Below are 21,501 nucleotides of genomic sequence, written 5' to 3' on the forward strand. Positions count from 1 at the left end.
CAAACCTCTTTTTCAAAAGGTCCCTATGTGCACAGCGCAGTTTGGAGAGAGCCTGGATCATTGTGAGGAAGCTCACAGCTACTTCACACCCAAGGAGAAGAAACCTACAGGCCTGTGAGTGTGATATGGAGAAGATTCGGAACACGCGGAAGAGCAAAGCGTGCACACTGCCCTTTGCCCTTGTAAGAGGACCTCGGTTCAGTCTCCAGCTCGAGGGAATCTGACGCCCTCTTCTGGGCTCTGAGAGCACCTGCATGCATGTGCACACACCTATCACATGCATCTGTGCATAATTAAAAATAAACCCGATTTGTGTTTGTTTTTTGGAGTCAGGGTTTCTCTGTGTAATAGTCCTAGCTGTCCTGAAACTAGCTCTGTAGACCAGGCTGGCCTTGAACTCACAGAGGACCACCTGCCTCTGCCTCCTGAGTGCTGGGATTAAAGGTGTATGCCGGCACACCCAGCCAAAAAGAATTTTTTTTAAATATTTATTTATTATGTATAAAATATTCTTTCTGCGTGTATGCCTGAAGGCCAGAAGAGGGCACAGATGGTTGTGAGCCACCATGTGGTTGCTGGGAATTGAACTCAGGACCTTTGGAAGAGCGGGCAATGCTCTTAACCGCTGAGCCATCTCTCCAGCCCCAAGAATTTTTTTTAAAAAAAGATATGGAAGTGTGCCGGGTGGTGATGGTGCACGCCTTTAATCCTAGCACTTGGGAGGCAGAGGCAGGTAGATCTCTGAGTTCGAGGCCAGCCTGGTCTACAGAGTGAGTTCCAGGACAGCCAAGCTTACAGAGAAAAACCCTGTCACAAAAAATCAACCAACCAACAAACAAAGATATGGAAGTGCTGAAGATAGGACTTCATTGCAGAATGATTACCTAGCATGGGAAGACAAGGGCTTTGATTTAGGAGACAGAGACATGAATATGGTCCCAAGTTTAAAGCAGCCTGGTCTACAATGCAGAATTCCCAGCTAGCCAAGGCTGCCCTCTCTTTTGTTGTGTTCTGTCAGGGTTGAACAGTACTCTGAAGTCAGATGCCAGAAGTTATCGCAGCTCTGGGGGAAAGATCCAAATGCCCCAAGCTGCTTTCCAAACCATAAACAGCACAGTGATGAAGTATGTATCAAACATCACTCCACACACAGTGCTGGCAACCCCAACCCTCCACTTTATTCATCAGACAGTGGGACTATAGCAGTCAACCTGCAAACATGTTAATAAGAACAAGCAAAGCCCAGAAAATGAAAGGCACTGGGCTGTGGAGTCTATGGGACATGGGGACAAAGGCAGCACCCCGACTTTCTTCCCAAGACCCTTCTCTCGCCCAACCCTAGTAATTACAAATCTATGATAAAGGTCAGAGGGAGGCTTGGCAGTTAAAGAGCACACGCTGCTCTAGCAGAGGACCCAGGTTCAGTTCCCAGAACACTCAGGCCCCTCCAGGGGACCCGACAGTCTCTCTGGACTCTGCAGGACCTGCATGTTCCCACACCCACACACAGACACACATATACACATAATTTTTTTAAAAAATATTCTTTAAAACCTGCATTAAGGGCTCAGCAGTTAAAAGCACTTACTGCGCTTCTAACCAGAATTTGGTTCCCTTGTACCTACATGTCAGTTCCAGGGACACCAGGCACACACAGGGTGTGCATACATACATGCAGGCCACGCATACACATTAAAAAAATTATATATATTAAAAATTTCCAACTAAGGGCATGGCTAAATGGGTTAAATGCACTAGCCACCAAGCCTGATGACCTAATTTAATCCCTGGAACCCACACGGTAGAAAGTTGAACTCCAAGAGTGGTTCTATATGTGTACAGTCAGTTCTCCTGCCAACCCCCAAACACACACAACAAATGTAATTTTAAAACTCTAAAATATCCTAATAAACTCCACCATTGCTTCAAAAAGAAAGAAAAAGGCATCCAGTCCAGCTTGGTATTTTAAGCAGCGGGCAGTTTTGTTTGTTGTTCTTGTTCTTCTCCTGTGGAGATTTGGTTAAGAAAAATGCAAGTCGTGGCACATACCTTTAATCTCAGCATTTGGGAGGCTGAGGCAGCTGGATCTCTGGGGGTTCAAGAGGCTAGGCTGGTCGACATGGTAAGTTTTCCAGGACAGCCAGTGCTATGGAGAGAGAGACAGAGACAGAGACAGAGAGAATCCTGTCTCAACAACAAATTCGTGAAAACCTCAAGAGACTACACCGCGTGTCCCATGCTTTTTATTTCTTCAGAAAGGTTCACCTTCTCAACCCAGATCAAATAAATATCCAACCCTCGAAAGAAACCGAAAAAGCTGGCACCAGAGCTCTCAGAGGAGACTCAAGACCCCTAGAAGTTCGTGGGGTTTTCTGAGACTCGCAGCCACGTCACCGAGAAAGAGAAGGCCTGCCAAGCAGAAGCATGGGGTTCCCGCGAATCCTCGTGGAGTTCAGCACCTTCGACACCATTTCTCCACCAGGCTGTTATAAATAGTTCTCTGGTTTCCAGCCCGGAATCTCCCAGCCTCACCAGGAGCAGTCACCGCCTCCACCGCCTGAATTGCCCTCGACCGGGAGGCATCGGCCAGTAGAGGGCGAAAGGAAGCGGGAGACGGCGGGAAGAACCGCAGGAAACCTGGTCTTCAGGATCTTCTCCCCCAAGAGGCGGTAGCCATGCTGAGGACAACGCTCAGGGCAGCTCCTGGAGCTTTGAGAGCCTCTCATAGCACTCACGGTGACACAAAACTCAACTGAAAGGCCTTAGCTGTAGCCATAGGGCATGGGAGTTTGGTAGCTGGGGGAGACTGGAAGCCTGTAAGGCACTTCACTCTAGATCGAAACCAGAAAAGTCTGGAAGGAGGAAGAGAAAGATGGACTGGTGGAAAGATGTCCTGCAGAGAGGACCTGGGACACACGGAAGATGGGATTTCTACATATTGTCCTCTGACTGCCACAGCCACACACAAATAAATAAAAATGTAATGTAAAAATAAACACCCACAACAAGAGCCCACAGGCTGCCTGGAACTAGAAACCCCTTCTCTGGCGGCAAGGCTGAGGACGGATACGGGGCAACAGGGAAGCTGGCTTGTTTCCACCCAGCACGTCTGGACTTCAGTGACTGTGGTGCCTGTCCCTCTCTCTGACCTGCTTTTATTTTTCTTTTTTTCTTTTTCTTTTTAGGGCAGATCGCCTCAGTACCCGAGTGTCTGGCCCAGGTTTAGGTCCCTGCAGCTACTGTAGCAGGGCCTGCAGGAGGAGCTTGTCGGTTCTTGAAATAGTGGATAGCTGTCAGGCAGAGCAAGAGAGGCCACTCTGGGGGTGAGGGGCACCTCGTGGGTGCTGTTGCTCACTGTAGCTGTACACCTAGGCGTCGCTACTCCCCCACCCCACCCCTGCTCCATCTTCCCTTACAAAACTGAATCAGTCTTATAGGGTTCTGGGGCTCCTGAACCTCCATCCCACAGGAAACCCAAGAAGGCTGCGGAGGCCTGATAAGAGGGTCCGTCCCTGCTTCACTTTCACGCATTTGAGGTGAACTAGGAATGCAATGAGCAAGGCCAAGTCTGCAGTCTGGACAAACCGGTGCACAAAGCTGCTGGGTGCATCGTCTGCCGACCTATGGGCAGGATGGGAAAGGTTTCCCTTGGGTCATTGGTTTGAACCACGTAAGGGAAAACTAGGAGCATTCGCTCTACCACAGGCCTGTGAGGAAGGCGCCTGAGTAAAGGCGGGGAGCAGCAAGCAGCCAGATTCTCTTAAAAGACCAAATCGCCAAGCGAAATGGGGGCAGGGCGAAGGGTGGCCGTGGCTCCGGAGTTGCGAGCGGCTAAAGGATGCACAGCGACAGGGTGCTGCGTGCTCGGGAGAGGGAGAAAAGTGGGGCAGATGAAATGGATGGCGACGACGGGAGCCTCTGACCTTACAGGGTGGAAGGCGGCGCTGTCCCGAGGGGCTCCGGAGGCCGGCCTGTCCGCCGTTCTCCTCCTTGGCAGGGTCACGGCGCCGCGGGCTGCTCGCGGGGGCCGTGCTCAAGCCCGCGGGCAGCCTGCCAGCTGCGCCGGGAAGGAAGCGCCATGTATGGGCTGGTGACAGAGAAGGAAACTCCTTGTAGGGCTGGGGAAGGAAGCGCCATACATGGCGCGGGGAGGCGGGGCGGGGGCGGGGAGCGCGGGACCGAGGCACTTCCGCCGCCCGGGGCCGCCCTGCCCGCGCCGTGCCCCTGGCCCCTGCGGGGGGGGGGGGGGGGAGCTGCTCCCACGCGGTCCCAGGATGCGGAGCCCGGGGGTAGCTGCACAGCGCTCTACCCGGAATGGTGCAGGACCCCGCGGGAGCTGCACGCATGCCATTCCGGGACGCGGGGTCCCGTGGGAGTAGCACACCTCGCTCCAGGATGTGGGGCCTGATGGATGCCCCAGCCGGCGGGGAATTCCAGTTTGGCCGCGCTCGTTCTGCAACCTTGAGCCGGTCGCCTTCTCTATTGGCACCCCTGAGCGCAGGGACAGCCCAGGGTGGCCACCTCGTTGTTGTGAGCTGGGCGGTTTTCCCAGATGTCTGCTGGGTCTCCTTAACCTCCTCGGGTTAAAAGATGGAACAGGGAGCTGCTTCGGAAGATATATGCCTAGAAGAAAATAAGGCGTCCTTAAGGTGTGGGGTTTCCCCTTCAGGGCTCAGAGGAAGTGTAATCCCAGCTTCTCCCCTTACCAGCTGGTTAATGTTGGAAACAATACCTTCTCAGAGGCTTCAGGTATTCTGTGAAAAGGGGGTAACGGCCCCTGCTTTGCAGGTTTGTGGTGGCCAAATGAAATAGAGAATAAGTGTGTGTGTGGTGTTAGTGGTGGGGTGTCTAACATGAAGTAGCCCTGGCTTGAGGGCTTGGGCATTCTTCTGGAAGGCCTGTCTCAGTGAGGAGAGGCATCCTTCACAACCCTCCTTCAAATATTGGCACTGGAACACAAGGTCTTGTACACGCTAGGCAAAGGCTCTCCAGCGGACCTATAACCCCAGCTCTTTTTGTAGTTTTCATTTTAAAACAGGGTCTCCCTAAGTGGCAAAAGATGGCCTTGAACTCCTACAGAGCCATCTTCCTCAGTCTCCAGAGTATCTGGGATTACAGGTCTGTGACACCAGCTCAGTTCTCTCTCTTTGGCCACTGCTTCAGTGACCTGCCCCACAATCCTGTCCTTCCTCCAGAGAATAAAGGTGGCAGGGGAGTAAAAGCATCCAGAGGAGACTGAGTTCCCATGACAGCCAGATGCAGGTGTGGAGGAGCCCTCTCCTCCACTTGCTGTCAGTACACACCCACACATTTCACCAAGAGATGGGGATCACTCTCAGAAGAGCGTTCCCCAGCCCAGCCTGTCCTGGAGCCCCACTGAAATCTAACCTGGATTTCTCTGCCCTGTCCTGTGAGCAGCAGTTAGCAGCCACTGATAGATTCCAGGCAAGTCTGTGAACGCACAATAGCTGCCTGTCACCCAGGGCCTTGTTTCCTTTCATCCCCGTTGGGCACAGAGGCTGTGGTTGGCATGGTAACCTTCCCTGTAAAAGTTGCAACTTTCAAGGATGTTTTTTTTCAATTTCAGCAGGGACACAGCTTCCCAAGTGACATGGAGCTGTGTCATCCAGGCCTCCCCGGGAACAGAAATGTGTCCCTGGTAGCAGGAAGGAAGGACCAGTTCCCAGAGTGCTCAGGGCTCAGTGGAGATGCACCCTGGTTCTCCCTCCCTGTGTGTCAGTCCTGAACCACCAGAGAAACCAGTTCTGGAGCCTGGGGATGCTACTAGTGCCTGATAAACATCTGACTATACAATCAGGCCCCCAGCAAATTGAGCAGCAGTTACAGCTGCCATTGCTGTAGAGCAAGACTCATAAGTCACAAAGACTCCAGACGTCAGTGGGTTTTTTTTCTCTCCAGTCATCTGTGGAATAAACGAATATTGACTATCTCCTGCGTTCCAATTTCCCACAAAGTGTATCAACTAAGTCCCTGCTCAACTCTATGAGGTCTTAGAACACTTAGAGAAACTGGGGAGTTAGAATTTGGGCAAACATTAAGTAGCATGACCCAAAATCACATGGCCTAGCGGCGGTATTAAACCTTTGATCTTCAGAGCCTCTATCCCCCATCTTTTGTGTGAAGTCTTATACTCTGTTGTATTTGCTCTCTCGCTCTCTCTCTCTTCTATTATTTCTTCTTTGTATTTCCTTTTGTGCTTCGAGCAAGCAAACCTTCCCCCAAAGCACTGGCTTTCTAGGGAGTGCTCGGGAAAGAAAGGTAGCCTGGGCATCTGTATTGGGCCTGGATGTTCTTGTGTGGCCCTTCTGGCTCCAAAGCACCCTCAAGCCAGCTGCCTTGTCTCCGTCATGGAGTTTTCCCAGCAGAGGGCAAGCCCAGGAAAGTGGTTCTCAGCTGCCAGCTCCAGCCAGGCAAAATCACATTAGAGCCAGCGTGGCTTCCCTCAGTCCCTCAAGGGAGCGCAGTCAGCTCCCCTGCAAAAGGGAGGGGAAGAGAGGCTTGGAGAAAGGGAGGAAACTTCCACTTCTTCTCTCACTGGCTAGGAAGAATCTGGTGTCACGCTGCCACCACTGTAGGTGGGCAAGATTGATACTGGTCCTTGCGGGATTACAGAAGTCTCTGAAATGAACCTTGGGCAGAGCCTGGCTCAGCAAGGGCCAGACCAAGGCCCCGGGTTAAAGAGTAGAGAGATTCCGGTCTCAGGAAGGAGAGAATCCCAGATCTCCTTCCCTCTCCTGCTGGCATTCAACTGTCGGTATGTCTCCCTCCAAAATGACAAGCCTGCCACCAAGTCTGACTACCTGAATTTGGTCCCCCAGACCCTCATGAGCCGATTCTCACAAGCTAACCTCTAGATATACACAGTCACATACCTATCTACACTAAACAAATGAACGTAACTTAAAAGTTTTTCAGGCCGGGCTGTGGTGGCCTTTAATCCCAGCACTTGGGAGGCAGAGACAAGCGGATCTCTGTGAGTTCGAGGCCAGCCTGGTCTACAAGAGCTCCAAAGCCACAGAGAAACCCTGTCTCGAAAAACCAAAAAAAAAAAAAAAAAAAAAAGTTTTTCAGATGAGGCTCAGGGTGGGGATGCCCTGCAGCTTGCTTTCCCGTGCAAGGGCAGAGAATATGGCTGCCATCACCAATGCCAGAAGTGCCAGGGCAAAGGGTTAGAATTCGGATGTGTGTGGTCCTGGGGCACCTGTGTATGACTGCTTTGCCTCAGCTGCCTCTTGACTCAGGCTTCTTCCCTTCTTTGAGTTACCTGCTCGGGAAGGCTGACACCACAAAAATCTGGGCTTCACTCAGACGAACATCAGAGCCTTTACTGGACTCATGGGCCTGCAGGGGTACAATAAGGCCTTGGGCCTGAAGAGCTGCTGTCAGTCACAGATCCCTGGGGCAGGAAGGAGCCTTGAGAGGTTTCCACTACCTCTCCCACCCTTGAGTGTTCCCTGAGAGATAGTCAGATGTCTAAACGGAGCAGTGCCCAGTGCCGTGTCTTGGTGAGTTTAGTCTGAGAGCTAGAATAGCCATCACTGCTAGTTAACACACTTAACACGCCAGTCTCCCGCGGATGATCGTTCCCCAGAGCCCTCTGCAGACTGCTTCTGAAAGTCATGCAGGAGCCTGAGGGGGTGGGAAACACTTGAAACTCTGAGACAGAGGAAAGGTTCCACTCTCCCTGGAACAGAAAGTCAAGGATGTGGTCTGTGGAGAGGAAAGGGCGCTGGAAAACCGGGAGAACACACTGCTTCCTTCCTCCCCGGCCTCTCTTTTGTTTAGTTTTTAAGCACTTTAAGCACTTACCTTTTGTTCCATTGTGGGTAATGCATGCTCACTGCAGACAGCACGGGTGCTGGAAACGAGATTTGTTACTAGGTTTCTCCATTAAAAGAAAAACTCTCTCACCCACCTACAAAAGATGTCCAGCTCAGAAGCAGTGCCCACTCACACATTAGGAGTTTGGCCTTTGGGGCCCCAGTCTTTGTTAGAATACAGAATAAGGGGCACTTGGGGTGCAGTCCGAAAGAATGGTACATGGAGACTGATCAGTTGGAAGGGAGAAGGCTTGAGCAGAGAAACGGCATTCACCTGTGTAAGAAAACGCGAGGGAAAAGGGAATTTCTTTTTTTTGAAATAATTTTTAATTATGTATATGCGGGTGTCAGGGTGTAGACATGTGTACCCCACTGAGGCCAGGGGGTCGGGTCCCTCTGCGGCTGGAGCTGCAGGTGATCATGAGCCAGCTGCTACGGGTGCTGGGAACCAAACTCAGGGGCTCTCAAAGGCAGCTGCTGACCATCTCAGGAAGTGTTTGCTGCGGTGTTAAGTAGCTAGCTACCCTTTCATTCCCCCAGGTACAGATTACAATATATTTTGTTTTCTGGCTTCAGGATCATATATTTTTTTTTTCTGAGACAGGGTTTCTCTGTGTATGCCTGGTTGCCTTGAAACTTGTTCTGTAGACCAGGCTACCATCAAACTCACAGAGATCCACCTGCCTCTGTCTCCTGGGTGCTGGGATTAAAGGCATGCACCACCACTGCCTAACTTTTTTTTTTTTTTAAGAAAACAGGTTTATTTATTAAAGCAGCTGTTCAGCTGAGCAACAACCAGACTACGGCCAGCAGCAGCCACAACTATTTATTTGCAACGTTATAGAGACCCTTGACCATTTAAGCACCTAAAAGATATCAATATTTTATAAATGAAAAAAAAGAATCAGATATTAATCTTCCTGAGGATGGTCATGTATGTCTGGAATCCCAGCACTTGGGATGCTGACACAGGAGGATCAGGAGTTCAAGGCCAACCTCAGCTATGCAATGAGTCCAAAGCTCTCCTGGGCTACAGGACACCCTGCCCCCCCCCATAAAAAAGGGTGCAAAGGAATCAAGGAGGAATTTGAAGGGGGGGACATAATCAGAATACACTTAGACATCTATGAAATTAATCATAAATTAAAAAGTCACACAATAAACGTAAGTGGAAAGGAAGAATGGTTTAGTTCACCTTTTCCTCGCATCTATGATTCAGTTTAGAAAAATCCTGACTAATTAATGCAAACGGGGTGGCGGGACTACAAAAGTCATTGCAACACCTAATGAGATCATAGACAAGGATCATCAATAATGGGGAGCCGGCACCAGCACTCGGGCACCTGAGGTGAGAGAATTCTTTCAGCCCTGACAGCCAAGACCAGCTGATGCAAGACAGGAAGTCAACCCTAAAAACAAAACAACAACAGAGCCAGGGTTGGGGAAAGGCTCCTGGAGCCGTCGGTGGGCAGTAGACGGGCTCTCTATAGCACTATAATCTGGTAGGGCTTACACCCAACAATGGTAACGTCACAGAAACAGACGACCAGCAGGAGAACTGAGAGCATGTGCTCATAAGAAGCCTGGATATGATGCTCATAGGACCAATACTGTTCACGATACTTGGCAAGTGGCACCAAGCCAAATGCCCTCCAACTGGTGATGGGATAAATAAAATGTGCCATAATCATTTACTGGAATATTACTCAGCCGTGAGAAGGAACTGAAGTAGGGACCAGGGCTACAACATGGGTGTGCCTTTAAATCTCATGCTAAGTGAATGAAACCAGACATAAAATGTCACATACCGTGATTCCTTTTGTAGAAACCCCCAGAAGGAGGAAATGGTGAGAGACAGAAAATGGGGGTAGCAGTTGGCAGGCGCTGGTGGATGACAGTGGCAGCTACGTGGGACATAGCTTTGGGGATGGTTTGAGTATTCTAGAATGAAATGGTGACAATCACTTTACAGCACTAGATACTGAAAGTCATTAGAGTGTACACTTCATCTACATAGGTTAGGCTGTGTGAGACAGTCTCTCACAGCACCGAATGGCCTTAAAATCACAACATGTTGGACTATGACCTTGAATTTCTCAGCCTCTTTTACCCCCAAGGGCAAGTGTGCACCACCACATCTGGTTTTATTCATCACAGAGGATCAACCCAGACCTTCCTGTGCCAGCTCAGCTCATCCCTGCCCCCAACAGAACAATTTAAAATGCCAGATGGCTCCCAAGTTAAGATAGCCTGGGTGAGGTTCCCAGGACCTACACGGTGGCTCTGAACCCTCTGTAGCTCCAGCTCCAGGAGGACTGGCACCCTCTTCTGACATGGGTACCAAGCACACATACTGCATATGCAAACATGCAGGCAAATGCACACAAAGTAAAATAAATAAATCTTTACAAAAATAAAATGAAATGTCTAGTGAATTATATTTTTTGGGAATTATATCTGGGCAGTTAAAAAGAGGCAAAGAAGGGGAAAACCCAGAAATTCTGTACTCCTTTCATTGCAGTAGAAAGTGCATAGCATCGCCTAAAACTTGAATCTGACCCAGCCTCTCAGCTGCACAGCCAGTTCATAGGAAAGTGGTGGGACTAGCCGGGCGGTGGTGGCGCACGCCTTTAATCCCAGCACTCGGGAGGCAGAGCCAGGCGGATCTCTGTGAGTTCGAGACCAGCCTGGTCTACAAGAGCTAGATCCAGGACAGGCTCCAAAACCACAGAGAAACCCTGTCTCGAAAAACCAAAAAATAAATAAATAAATAAATAAAAGTCTATAAAGATGAAGATGTCCCGACATATTTGTAGACGGAAGTCATGTGATGTGTGGGATTTGCTTTGGTATTGTCTAGTGGGTGAGGAGAAGAAGGTGCTAGAAAACCAAGGCTGGCTGTGAAATGCTGAGTTCTGAACTGCCTGACAGATAGAAACGGCTTCATTGTGCAAGTCCCACCTGCTTCTGCGAATACTGGAAAATTTGGAGTTTCTATCCCCAACACTGGGGAGAACAGTGTGTATGTCTGTGTGTCTGTGTGTCTGTCTACATGGGTGCCTGATTTGGGTCACGACTCGTCCATGAAATCAGGGTGTATTTAAATGCATAGATAATCTTGTTTGGTTTTTGTTTTGAGACAGGGTCTCTCTATATAGCCCTGGTTGTTTTAGAACTCACTAGCCCAGGCTGTCCTCGAACTCACAGAGACCTGCCTGTCTCTGCCTTCTGAGTGCTGGGATAAAAGGCGTGCACCCCCATGCCTGGCTTGTTCGATGCATAAATATTCTATCTTAGAGAAAATTGAGTTAAAGTTGAGTAATGGAGTCTAAGGTGGCTCTAATTGACAGAAACCTAAAGATTAAAGGGAATGCAGGAGCCAGGCCTGGTGACTGTCCTGGTTAGTTTTTTTTTTTTTTTTTGGTTTTTCGAGACAGGGTTTCTCTGTGGTTTTGGAGCCTGTCCTGGAACTAGCTCTTGTAGACCAGGCTGGTCTCGAACTCACAGAGATCGGCCTGCCTCTGCCTCCCGAGTGCTGGGATTAAAGGCGTGCGCCACCACCGCCCGGCCCTGGTTAGTTTTCTATCTGCCTGATACAAGCTAGAGCTATGTGCAAAGACCCTCAATTGAGAAAATGACTCAATCATATTGGCCTGTCGGCGAGTCTGTAGGGTATTTTCTTGATTAATGATTGATGTGGGAGGGCCCAGCCCGCTGTGTGACGTCATCCCTAGGCAAGGGGTCCTGGGTTGTCTAAGACAGTAGACTGAGCAAGCCACGGGGAACAAGTCAGTCCGCAGTAACCCTCCATGGTCTCTGCTCCAGTCCTTGCCTCTCTTGAGTTCCTGCCCTGACTTCTCAGGATGATGGACTTCAAGCTGTCAGCTGAGTTTAACCCTTTCCTCCTCGAGTTGCTTTTGGTCATGGTGTTTTAGCGCGCCAACAGAAAGCAAACTAAAACAGTGGCTCGCACCTGAAATCCCAGCACCCGAGACGGAAAGGCAGGAGGGCTGTGGTGGCTTTAAACTCAGCCTAAGCATGGCTGGCCTGGAACTCCTAACACTAAAGGCATGCATGAAATCTGGAGTGATTAGTCTAAATTATTGTCATTATCTTAATTGTTGGGTCAAGGGCGGGCACTTGGGTTCTTCTGAGAAGGGCGCCGCACGCAGCCTTTCACACACATGAGGCGCCAGCTCCTATTGGGCCATCACTAAAGCTCTTCCAAATCGGGCCCCAACCTGCCTTTCCAGCCGCATTCCCTGCTCCTCCTCTGCCTGCTTCCTGGCCACACCCCCATTAATGCGCTGGTTTCTGATATCAGAGTTTGAGGCGCCTCTGCTGGGTACTTACTGTTCCCCTCGCCTGTGAGACCTTCTCCTGTGAACTCCCCAATTTCCTTCTCCACCCTGTTCCAGCATCCTTGTCCTGGACAGAATTAGTCACTCCTCCTCTACACACCTTTCATACACACACCGTCTGCTAATTATTTCTTTCCAAATATCCCCCCACCCAATTCTGGGTTTCCCCAAGACTATTTACCTTGTTTCTCTCTCTGTGCTCAGGGTTGGACATAAAACTGGTATTTGCTAAATGTTTGGGGAATAAATTCTGACCAAACAGCTGGAAGAGCCAAGGGAGTCTGGATGGCCCAGCGCCACTCTGTGCTCTCAAGAAAGTCACACGGGTTCTTTCTTCAGCGACCACTAAACTGGGGTGCTCTGGAGGGAGCGGTGGACTGTGAATAACCGAGACCGCCTGGCTAACACCGACGCTAACACAGAGATCTCACCAGTTTTCTACGATACATCTGAGGAAGGGCCAGTGCAATGGCTCAGCAGGTAATAGACCTCGTCACCAAACCTGATGACCTGAGTCCAATCACCGGGATCCATACAGTGGAAGGAGAGACCAATTCCTGAAGGTTCTCCGTTACTTCCACACAAACATTATGGCAAACACAGGCACACACACACACCACACACACGCACACACACACTACACACCAATCTAATAATAATTTAAAAGAAATAGTTAGAGAAAGTGGGACCTAGTGGTATGCACCTGTGACCCCAGTTCCTCAAGAGGCTGAGGCAGGAGGACTCTGGAATCCAGAGTCTGGAGCCAGCCTGGGTAATCAACAGTAAGTAGGTAGGTATCTAAGAAGAATAGACAGATAGTAGACAGGATAGACAGGATGAGGCAGCTCAGAAAATTAAATAACTCGGTTTGTTTGATTTCCCATTTGTGATAAAGATCAAACTCAGGGCCAGGTGGGTGGTGGTGCACGTTTTTAATCCCAGCACTCGGGGGGCAGAGGCAAACGGATCTCTGTGAGTTCAAGGCCAGTTTGGTCTATAGAGCAAGTTCCAGGACAGGTTCCAAAGCTACACAGAGAAACATTGTCTCAAAAAACAAACAAACAAACATAGAATCAAACTCAGGCCTTGGGCCTACTAAGCAAACATTCTTCATGTGTCACAGGGTCTCACTCTACAGTTCAGACTGAAGCCTGCTGTTACTAGGGGACAATGGATTTGTAATCCTCCGCCTTAGCATCCCTAAGAACCGGGGTTATAGGCCCGTACCAGCAGGCCCGGCTTCTTCATTTATTTTTTTTTAAATATTTATTTATTATGTATACAATATTCCATCTGTGTGTATGCCTGCAGGCCAGAAGAGGGGCACCAGACCTCATTACAAATGGTTGTGAGCCACCATGTGGTTGCTGGGAATCGAACTCAGGACCTTTGGAAGAGCAGACAATGCTCTTAACCACTGAGCCATCTCTCCAGCCCTCCGGCTTCTTCATTTCTGTGCCTTACGGTTCTTTTGTTGTTGTTGTTTTGTTTTGAGAAAGGACCTCACTGTGCACACTGAAGCTCTGGCTAGCCTAGAATTCATTATATAGACCAGGCTTGTCTCAAACTCACAGAACTCCACCTGCCTCTTCCTCCTGAGCGCTATGATTAATAGGGGGGACCACCCTGCCCAGTCTGTATGGTTTTTGAAAACGGTGTAGCTGTGGTTCTCAACCTTCTAAATTAGTTTGACTCTTTAATACAGTTCTTCATGTGGTGACCCCCATCACAAAATTATTTTCATTGTAGCTACTTCATAACTGTAATTTTGTTACTGCTAGGAATTGTAATTCAGTATCTGTGCTTTCCTTTGGTCTGGGGTGACCCCGTGAAAGGGTCCTGGACCCACATGTTGAAAAACCAGTGCCTTATTGCCTAGAGATTTAGAAGCCAGTGGCAACTGTCTGGCGCTTCTCTCCTGCCAGCACCTAACAAGCATCACTCTTCAGGGACTACTAATACACCATCTAATACACAGCCCAGAGCCCTGAGCCCCCAGAAGACACCCCCCTTCATAGCCTCAGCCCTCTCCTTTAACGCTCGGTTCCTGAAGGGGCAGACCCCTGAAAAGAGACAAATACTCCATCAGAGGGCCGTCACAAAGATTCCATGGTACACCAGGTTTAAGGAAATGATTATTACATATATAATCCTCTTCTAAGACTGTATTTATAAGCCAGGCATGGTGGCACACACCTTCAGTCCCAGTGCTTGAGAGACAGGGGCAAGCAGATCTCTGAATCTGAGGACACGTTGGCCTACAAATCGAGTTCTAGGAAGCCAGGGCTACACAGAGAAACCCTGTCTCAAAAAAAAAAAAAAATCGAATTTATGTGAGTTAGTCATGATGTAACCCAGGATTTGGGAGGCAGTGGAAGGCAGACAGACCTCTGTGAGTTCAAGGCCAGCTCAGGTTCAAGTTATAGACTGGTTTCAAGGTGGTGTTACATGTGTGCATGTATCTGATAAAACTGGAACAATGCCATCTAAGACTTATTTATTTTTGAGCCAGAGTCTCACTATGTAACCCAGGATGGACTAGGACTTGTGACAGCCCAGAATGGTCTCAACTCATGATCTTCCTGGGTCAGTCTCTTGAGTACTGAGATTACAGGCAAACAACACCATGACCGGCTCCATGTAGATTTGATTACTTAATACTAATTTTATTTTATTGTCTGGACATAGGGTCCTACTACATAGCCCTGGCTAGCTGAGAACCAGCTATGTAGACCAGCTTGTCTCTACCTTCTGAGTGCTGGTACACTATGACCGGCTTATTGCTTAGCATTATAAGTCTCTTTCAGATCAATAAATAACTTATTACTTATCACAAGTGTTTATTTGCTTGTATGTGTGCATGTATGTGTTACGGTGTGGTCAGAGGGACAACTTTTCTTCTTACCATATAGGTTCTGGGGATTGAACTCAGGTCGCCAGGCTTGGCAGCAGGTGCCTTTATCCAGTGAGCCATTTGACCCATCCTAGAGCATGATTTATAACTGTCTTGTAGCCAATCATATCATATAACACTTTATTATTCCAGCTGTCACTCACTGGATTTTTATACTCATTTTTTCCCACCACAAGTAGTACTGTAACCAGCAGCAATCCTGGCAGACTCGCTAAGGAGAGGGCGCGAGCTATTATTAAAAGCTCTCGGCCATGCTGGTTCCTCAGGAAAGTGCTGGCCCCAGTTCATTCTTCCTCTAGCCATGCATGAGGTTCACGACGTCAACGGCTTTTGACTTATTTTAGCATATACAGAAAGGTAGGATGCTGTCTTAGGAACAGGTCCGTTGCTGTGATGAGATGCCATGATCAAGACAACTTATACAAGGAAGCATTAATTAAGGGCTTGCTTACAGTTTCAGAGGTTATTATTATTATCACGCCAGGAAGCACAGGAGCAGGCAGGCACAGCGCTGGAGCAGTAGCTGAGAGCTTACAACTGACCCAAAAGAGCCTGAGACCTGGCCTGACACAAGCTTTTGAAACCTCAAAGCCCACCCCCAGTGACACACCTCCTCCAACAAGGCCACACCCCCTGATCCTTCCTAAACAGTTCACCAACTGCGGACCAAGTATTCAAGTACATAAGCATGTGGGGGCCATTCTCATTCAAACCACCGCAGGTGCGTTTACATTTTTCACCAGGAGTATCTAATGTTTATGCACATGGCTGGTGTGTGTGTGTGTGTGTGTGTGTGTGTGTGTGTGTGTGGTATGTCACTGTGATGGAGCTGAGGCCAGCCCAGAGCTCTCTCTTTCAATCCTCCTACTTAGTTTCCAAGTGCTAGGCGGAGATTACAGGCATGTGCTACCAAGCCCAGCCCTAAGAAAAAGTAATGCCTTGTTTTGTTTTTGCAACAGTCTTACCCTGTATTTTGGACTGATTTGGAATTCATTATATAGACCAAAATGGCCTTGGATTTGAGGTGACCTTCTTGCTCTTGTAGACCAGGCTGGCCTCAAACTCACAGAGATCCACCTGCCTCTGTCTCCCGAGTGCTGGGATTAAAGGCGTGTGCCACCACCACCCAGCTAGCTAATTTTTTTTTTAAATTTCATATGTGTGTTTGTGTGCATGGCACAGTGTGCACCTAGAGGTCAGACTGACTGATTTGTGCTATTTTACATGCATGAATGTTCTGCATGCATGACTGTGCACTACATGTGTTCCTGGTGTCCATAGAGACCAAAAGACTGTGTCTGGTCCCCTGGAATGGGAGTTACAAACACTTGTGAACTGCCATGTTAGTGCTGGGAACCAAGCCTGAGCCTTCTGCCAGGGCAGCCTATGCTCTGAACAGCTGATTCTCCAACCTATAGTTACATAAACCATCCCAGAATGAGGCAGAAACGTGACAACTAGCGAGCAGATCTAGTATTCTAGAAAACTAACTGGCGGAGAAGTACAGAAGTGGCCTCTTGAGAGCAGGCTCCTGGGCCGACTCCCTGTATCACTGTGGTGGTTTGAATGGCAGTCACCCAGACACACTGATCCATAACTGAATGTTGCGTTGGAAGCTGGTGGAACTGTGCACCTGTTTGGGAAGGATTAGCAGGTGTGGCCTTACAGGAGGAGGTGTGTCACTGGGACGGGCTTTCGAAAGCCCATCAGATGTGAGCTCCAGCACCGTGCCTGACTGCCACCTGCTGCCATGCTCCACACGATAAAGACCATGGACACAAGCCCTCTGTAACTGTAAGCCCCAAATAAATACTTTATTTTATAAGCTGCCTTGGTCATGGTACCCTATCACAGCAATAGAACAGTAAGATAATCATCTACTCCTCTGCCTCTTCCTTTGTAAAAACAGGACTGTCTCTGGACTCTGGAATGTTCTGGCCCGCTTTCTGTCACGTACTTTTCCTCCATACAGAGCATTCCCAAGGCCTTATGCACGCTTGCTGAGATGAGGAGATACTGACAATATACCTTGCTTCGCCCAGACATCTCATTACCAGGAATACACAAACCAGTGGGGTTAAGTTTGTAATACAGCAATATAAAAAATGAATGGGGGCTGGGTGGTGGTGGTGTATGATTTTAATCCTACACTTGGGAAGCAGAGGCAGACCGTTTGAGGCCAGGACAGCCAAGGTTACATAGAGAAAAATCCTGTCTAGAGAAATCAAATAAACACACAAAATGCCACACAGAAACCTACTACTTCTGTAGATGCCTTCTGAGTGCATGGAGGGGATTCAAGAGTCACTACATTACGGGGGAAACTATGCCCCAACTATGCCAGCAAATAAAACCTCCAGTGTCAAGAATGGGTTATAGCTTGAGTTGTTGGCCAAAGGGGTCTCATGGTCTGCCTCCCACAAAACGTACGCTATTGCTAAGGCAACTGGTCACCTTCATAACCTGTTGACAAGGCCATATTGAAGACACCACTTACGTCATCAAACATGGAAAAATCAGCCAGTGCCTGACTAGAGGCTTCACCCTACTGGCTAGAAGGTGCTGGAAGATACTTTGTACACTACCGGAGGAAAAAAGTAATCATAAATTTCACCCAGGTACAAACCCTGCAACCTACAAAAGTGACCTACCTGCGAGATACACTGGCACAGACGGGATGAGGGTAACCAACCGCTTTTGATTGGACTTACAGCCCACTGTGTGAGACGGAGCACATACCTGACCCTGCAAAAGCGGCCAAGAACCCGAGACGATATAGGGCATGGCCCTAGGGGAAAACACCGTCTTTCTGCTAAAGGCGCACAGCAATAAAATGACTCCTAATGACATATTGCTGTACCCACAGACCAGTGCTTCGCTCAACACTCCTCAGAGATGCTTCTTCTGGCAGTAGCTGGTAATTAACACAGAAACCCACAGCTGAAGCATGCGCAGAGACGCTGGGGCGCTCAGCCCGAAAGGGGAGGTCAAACCCCTCCCCCAAGGCCAAGGGATCGATGAAGGAAAGGCAGAAAGATTATAGGAGCCAGAGGTGCTGCCTGACACCTTACAGAGACTGACAGCACACAGAAGACCCACACAGCTTCACAGCTTCAAGCCAGACGAAACCCCAGCACTGAGGAAGGGTAGTGGACACAAAGTTCCATCCCTAACCGAAGAAACTATTTGCAATTGATAGCTGCTGGGAAAGGGGAAATCAATACTTTCCAATGGAGAGTCATTGTGTTTATCAACCATACTCCAAGACAAGGCCCACGGTTTTGTTTGTTTTGTGTGTTTGTGTGTGTGTGTGAGCATATTATTTTGTTTTTTTACATTTGTGCATTTTGGTTTTCATTTTTTGTTATTTTTGTTTTTCCTAGATTTTTGTTTGGGAAAACGTTAGAGACAGAGAAAATGAGTTTTGGTGGGTAGGGAGAGAGACGATCTGTGAGGATTTGGGGGAAAGAGAAAAAAAAGATGGCTCAGTGGTTAAGAGCACTGACTGAGCTGGGCAGTGGTGGCGCACAACTTTAATCCCAGCACTCAGGAGGCAGAGGCAGGTGGATCTCTGTGAGTTCGAGGCCAACCTGGTCTACAGAGAGAAACCCTATCTCAGAAAAGAAAAAACAGAAAGAGCACTGGCTGCTCTTCCATAGGATCTGGGTTCAATTCCCTGTTGAAATAAGAGCGGCGGGGCTGCGTCCCCAGCACCCCAGCCTCCCACATGGCTTATGCCCCGAAATAATTACACGGAAACTGTATTCTTTTAAACACCGCTTGGCCCATTTCTATCTAGCCTCTTCTAGGCTAGCTCTCGCACCTGGACTAACCCATTTCTAATAATCTATGTAGCCCAAGAGCTGGCTTACCAGGAATGATCTTAGCCTGCGTCTGCCTGGACTGGGAGAATCATGGCGACTCCCTGACTCAGTTTCTTTCTCCCAGCATTCCATTCTGTTTACTCCACCCACCTAAGGGTGGGCCTATCAAATGGGACTAGCAGTTTCTTTATTGCTTAACCAATGAAATCAACAGATTGATATATGACACTCCCCCATCACTTCCCCTTTTTCTGTTTAAACAAAAAAGAAAGGCTTTAACTTTAACATAGTAAAATTACATATAGCAAAACAGTTGTCAAGCAAGAATTACAGTTACAATATTTATATCTATTTTATCTTTTATCATAACTAAGGAAAACTATAACTATCTATTCATTCTTCAACTCTATCAAAGACTCCAGAAGGATATAATACTACCTAAGTAAACAAGAAATAAGAAAACTCTAGAAATGACAGAAACATCTCGCTGCCTGGACAGTCACCCGAAGTTCTTTTGTACCGTTGGGGCATCCATCTTCAGCCTTCAGGCCCATAGTATCCAGCAGACATTTTCATCAAGCAGGAAATTCCAAAGACAGTTTAGTCCTCAGAACCCACAGTAAAAGGAGAGAGCCATCCTTCAACACACTAACAAATAAATAAAATGCTAAAAACAAAAACTTCGTATAAATTAAAAATAGAATCAAACTCCTTAGTGCTGAGGAGGATGGGTCGAGAAGAGACAGCCCACAAGTGGAAAACGAGATAAACTGGAGCCATCATTCTGACCTAAGGCAGGTGATTATCTCAATTAAACTTTACCAGAAAGGTCTCTCCTAAGTCCCACGATTGGGAAAGGAGGACTGGGAGGAAATCAGCTCAAACAGCGGGCCCGACTTGCTGTCTAGGTATGAACTATTTTATGGGTATGAGTGTTTTGTCTGCATGTATGTCTGTGCACCCCGTGAGTGCCTGCCCAAAAGCCCGTGTCTGCTCCCCGGGAATTGGCGTTGTGGATGGTTGCAGTATGCCGTGTTGCTTCTGGAAATCAAACCAGGGTCCTCTGTGAGAACAAGGGCTCTTCGGGGCTGAACCATCTCTCCAGCCCCTGAAGACAAAAACCTTACTGGCATTTGTTTCAGGAAACGTTTCCACAGCGACCTGAACACTGGGCTGCTCTCCCCACACAGGGAGGGCACTGGCGGTGGATCAAAGGATCCCACCAAGTCCAGCATGGTGAGCCAATGAGTTCACTGCAGTTACCTGCAGGAAATCAGGTTAGAGGTTACTTACAGGAACATGAGTGGTTCAAAGCTCACCCCAGCATGGCTCAGGCTTCATGAAAACTGCCGCCCTGCATCTCCCTGTGCAACCGGCAGGTAGCAGGCGGGTCACACTCTGTGGGACTCTGCCGATGGGCGCCTCCTTTCACTAGCCTTCCTATACACTTTTATAACCTTGCGGGGGAGGGGCTTGTGAAACTTGTGAGTTTCAGCATTCTTAACCTTGGGAGGTTTGTTGACTTCCTGAGTCTCAGGACCACCTTCCTCCCTCCAGGAAGGGGTGTTTCAATTGGAGGAAATCACCACACCACCGTACCCAAAGGTTTCTGGGTAAAATGTTGAAATTAAATGTTATTGACATCTGATTCCTTGGGACTTGGTCTCATTTCCCTTAGGACACTGCGGTCTCCGTTTGCCCATCCCCCCACAACAGTGCCAATATTAGCATGATGCTAGGTTCTCAGTTAGATGGGGATAGGGACCTGGCAGAGAATTCCCAGCCTGTGGTCCTCTGACCTGGCCCCATTTCTTCTGTGAGTCAGGAGGGGTAGAACGAAGTTCATAGGAAAGCTGGAACATTGGCAACCAGGCCAATTTCTTTCCTTCCAAGTGGAATCTTTCGAATTGCATGGGATGGAACATTCCTGAAATCCAAAAGAAAAAGACCTGTCAAGAACTTAGAAGGATGGGGCTGGAGAGATGGCTCAGAGGTTAAGAGCATGTCTGCTCTTCCAAAGGTCCTGAGTTCAATTCCCGGCAACCACATGGTGGCTCACAACCATCTGTAATGGGGTCTGGTGCCCTCTTCTGGCCTGCAGGCATACTCACAGACAGAATATTGTATACATAATAAATAAATAAATAAATATTTAAAAAAAAAAAAAAAAAAAAAAAAGAACTTAGAAGGAGCCAGGTGTGGTGGTGCATGCCTGCAATCCCAGCACTCAAGAGGCAAAGGCAGGTCAGTCTCTGAGTTCCAGGTCAGCCTGGTCTACAGAGCAAGTACCAGGACAGCCAGGGTCTACAAAGAAAAAACCTTTCTTGAGCCCTAACACCCCCCCCCCTCCAAAGAGAACTTAGAGGTATGCTAGAGGGTTGTGGTTGTTTTCCTTCAAATCTAAACCTGTTTCTCTCCCTCTCCTGTTTCTTCCATGCTGCCTTGGTCTTCCCCATATTCCTGAAACTCTAGGCAATGTCCCCAGGCAACAACCCATTGTTCAACATTCATGCCACATCTCAACCATTACTAAGATCACAGCCTTCCTGAGCCTTGGGTTG

This window comes from Microtus oregoni, unplaced genomic scaffold (genome assembly GCF_018167655.1).
Source record: "Microtus oregoni isolate MIOR12 unplaced genomic scaffold, Mior012 000011F_ref0000422, whole genome shotgun sequence".
Lineage (NCBI taxonomy): Eukaryota > Metazoa > Chordata > Mammalia > Rodentia > Cricetidae > Microtus > Microtus oregoni.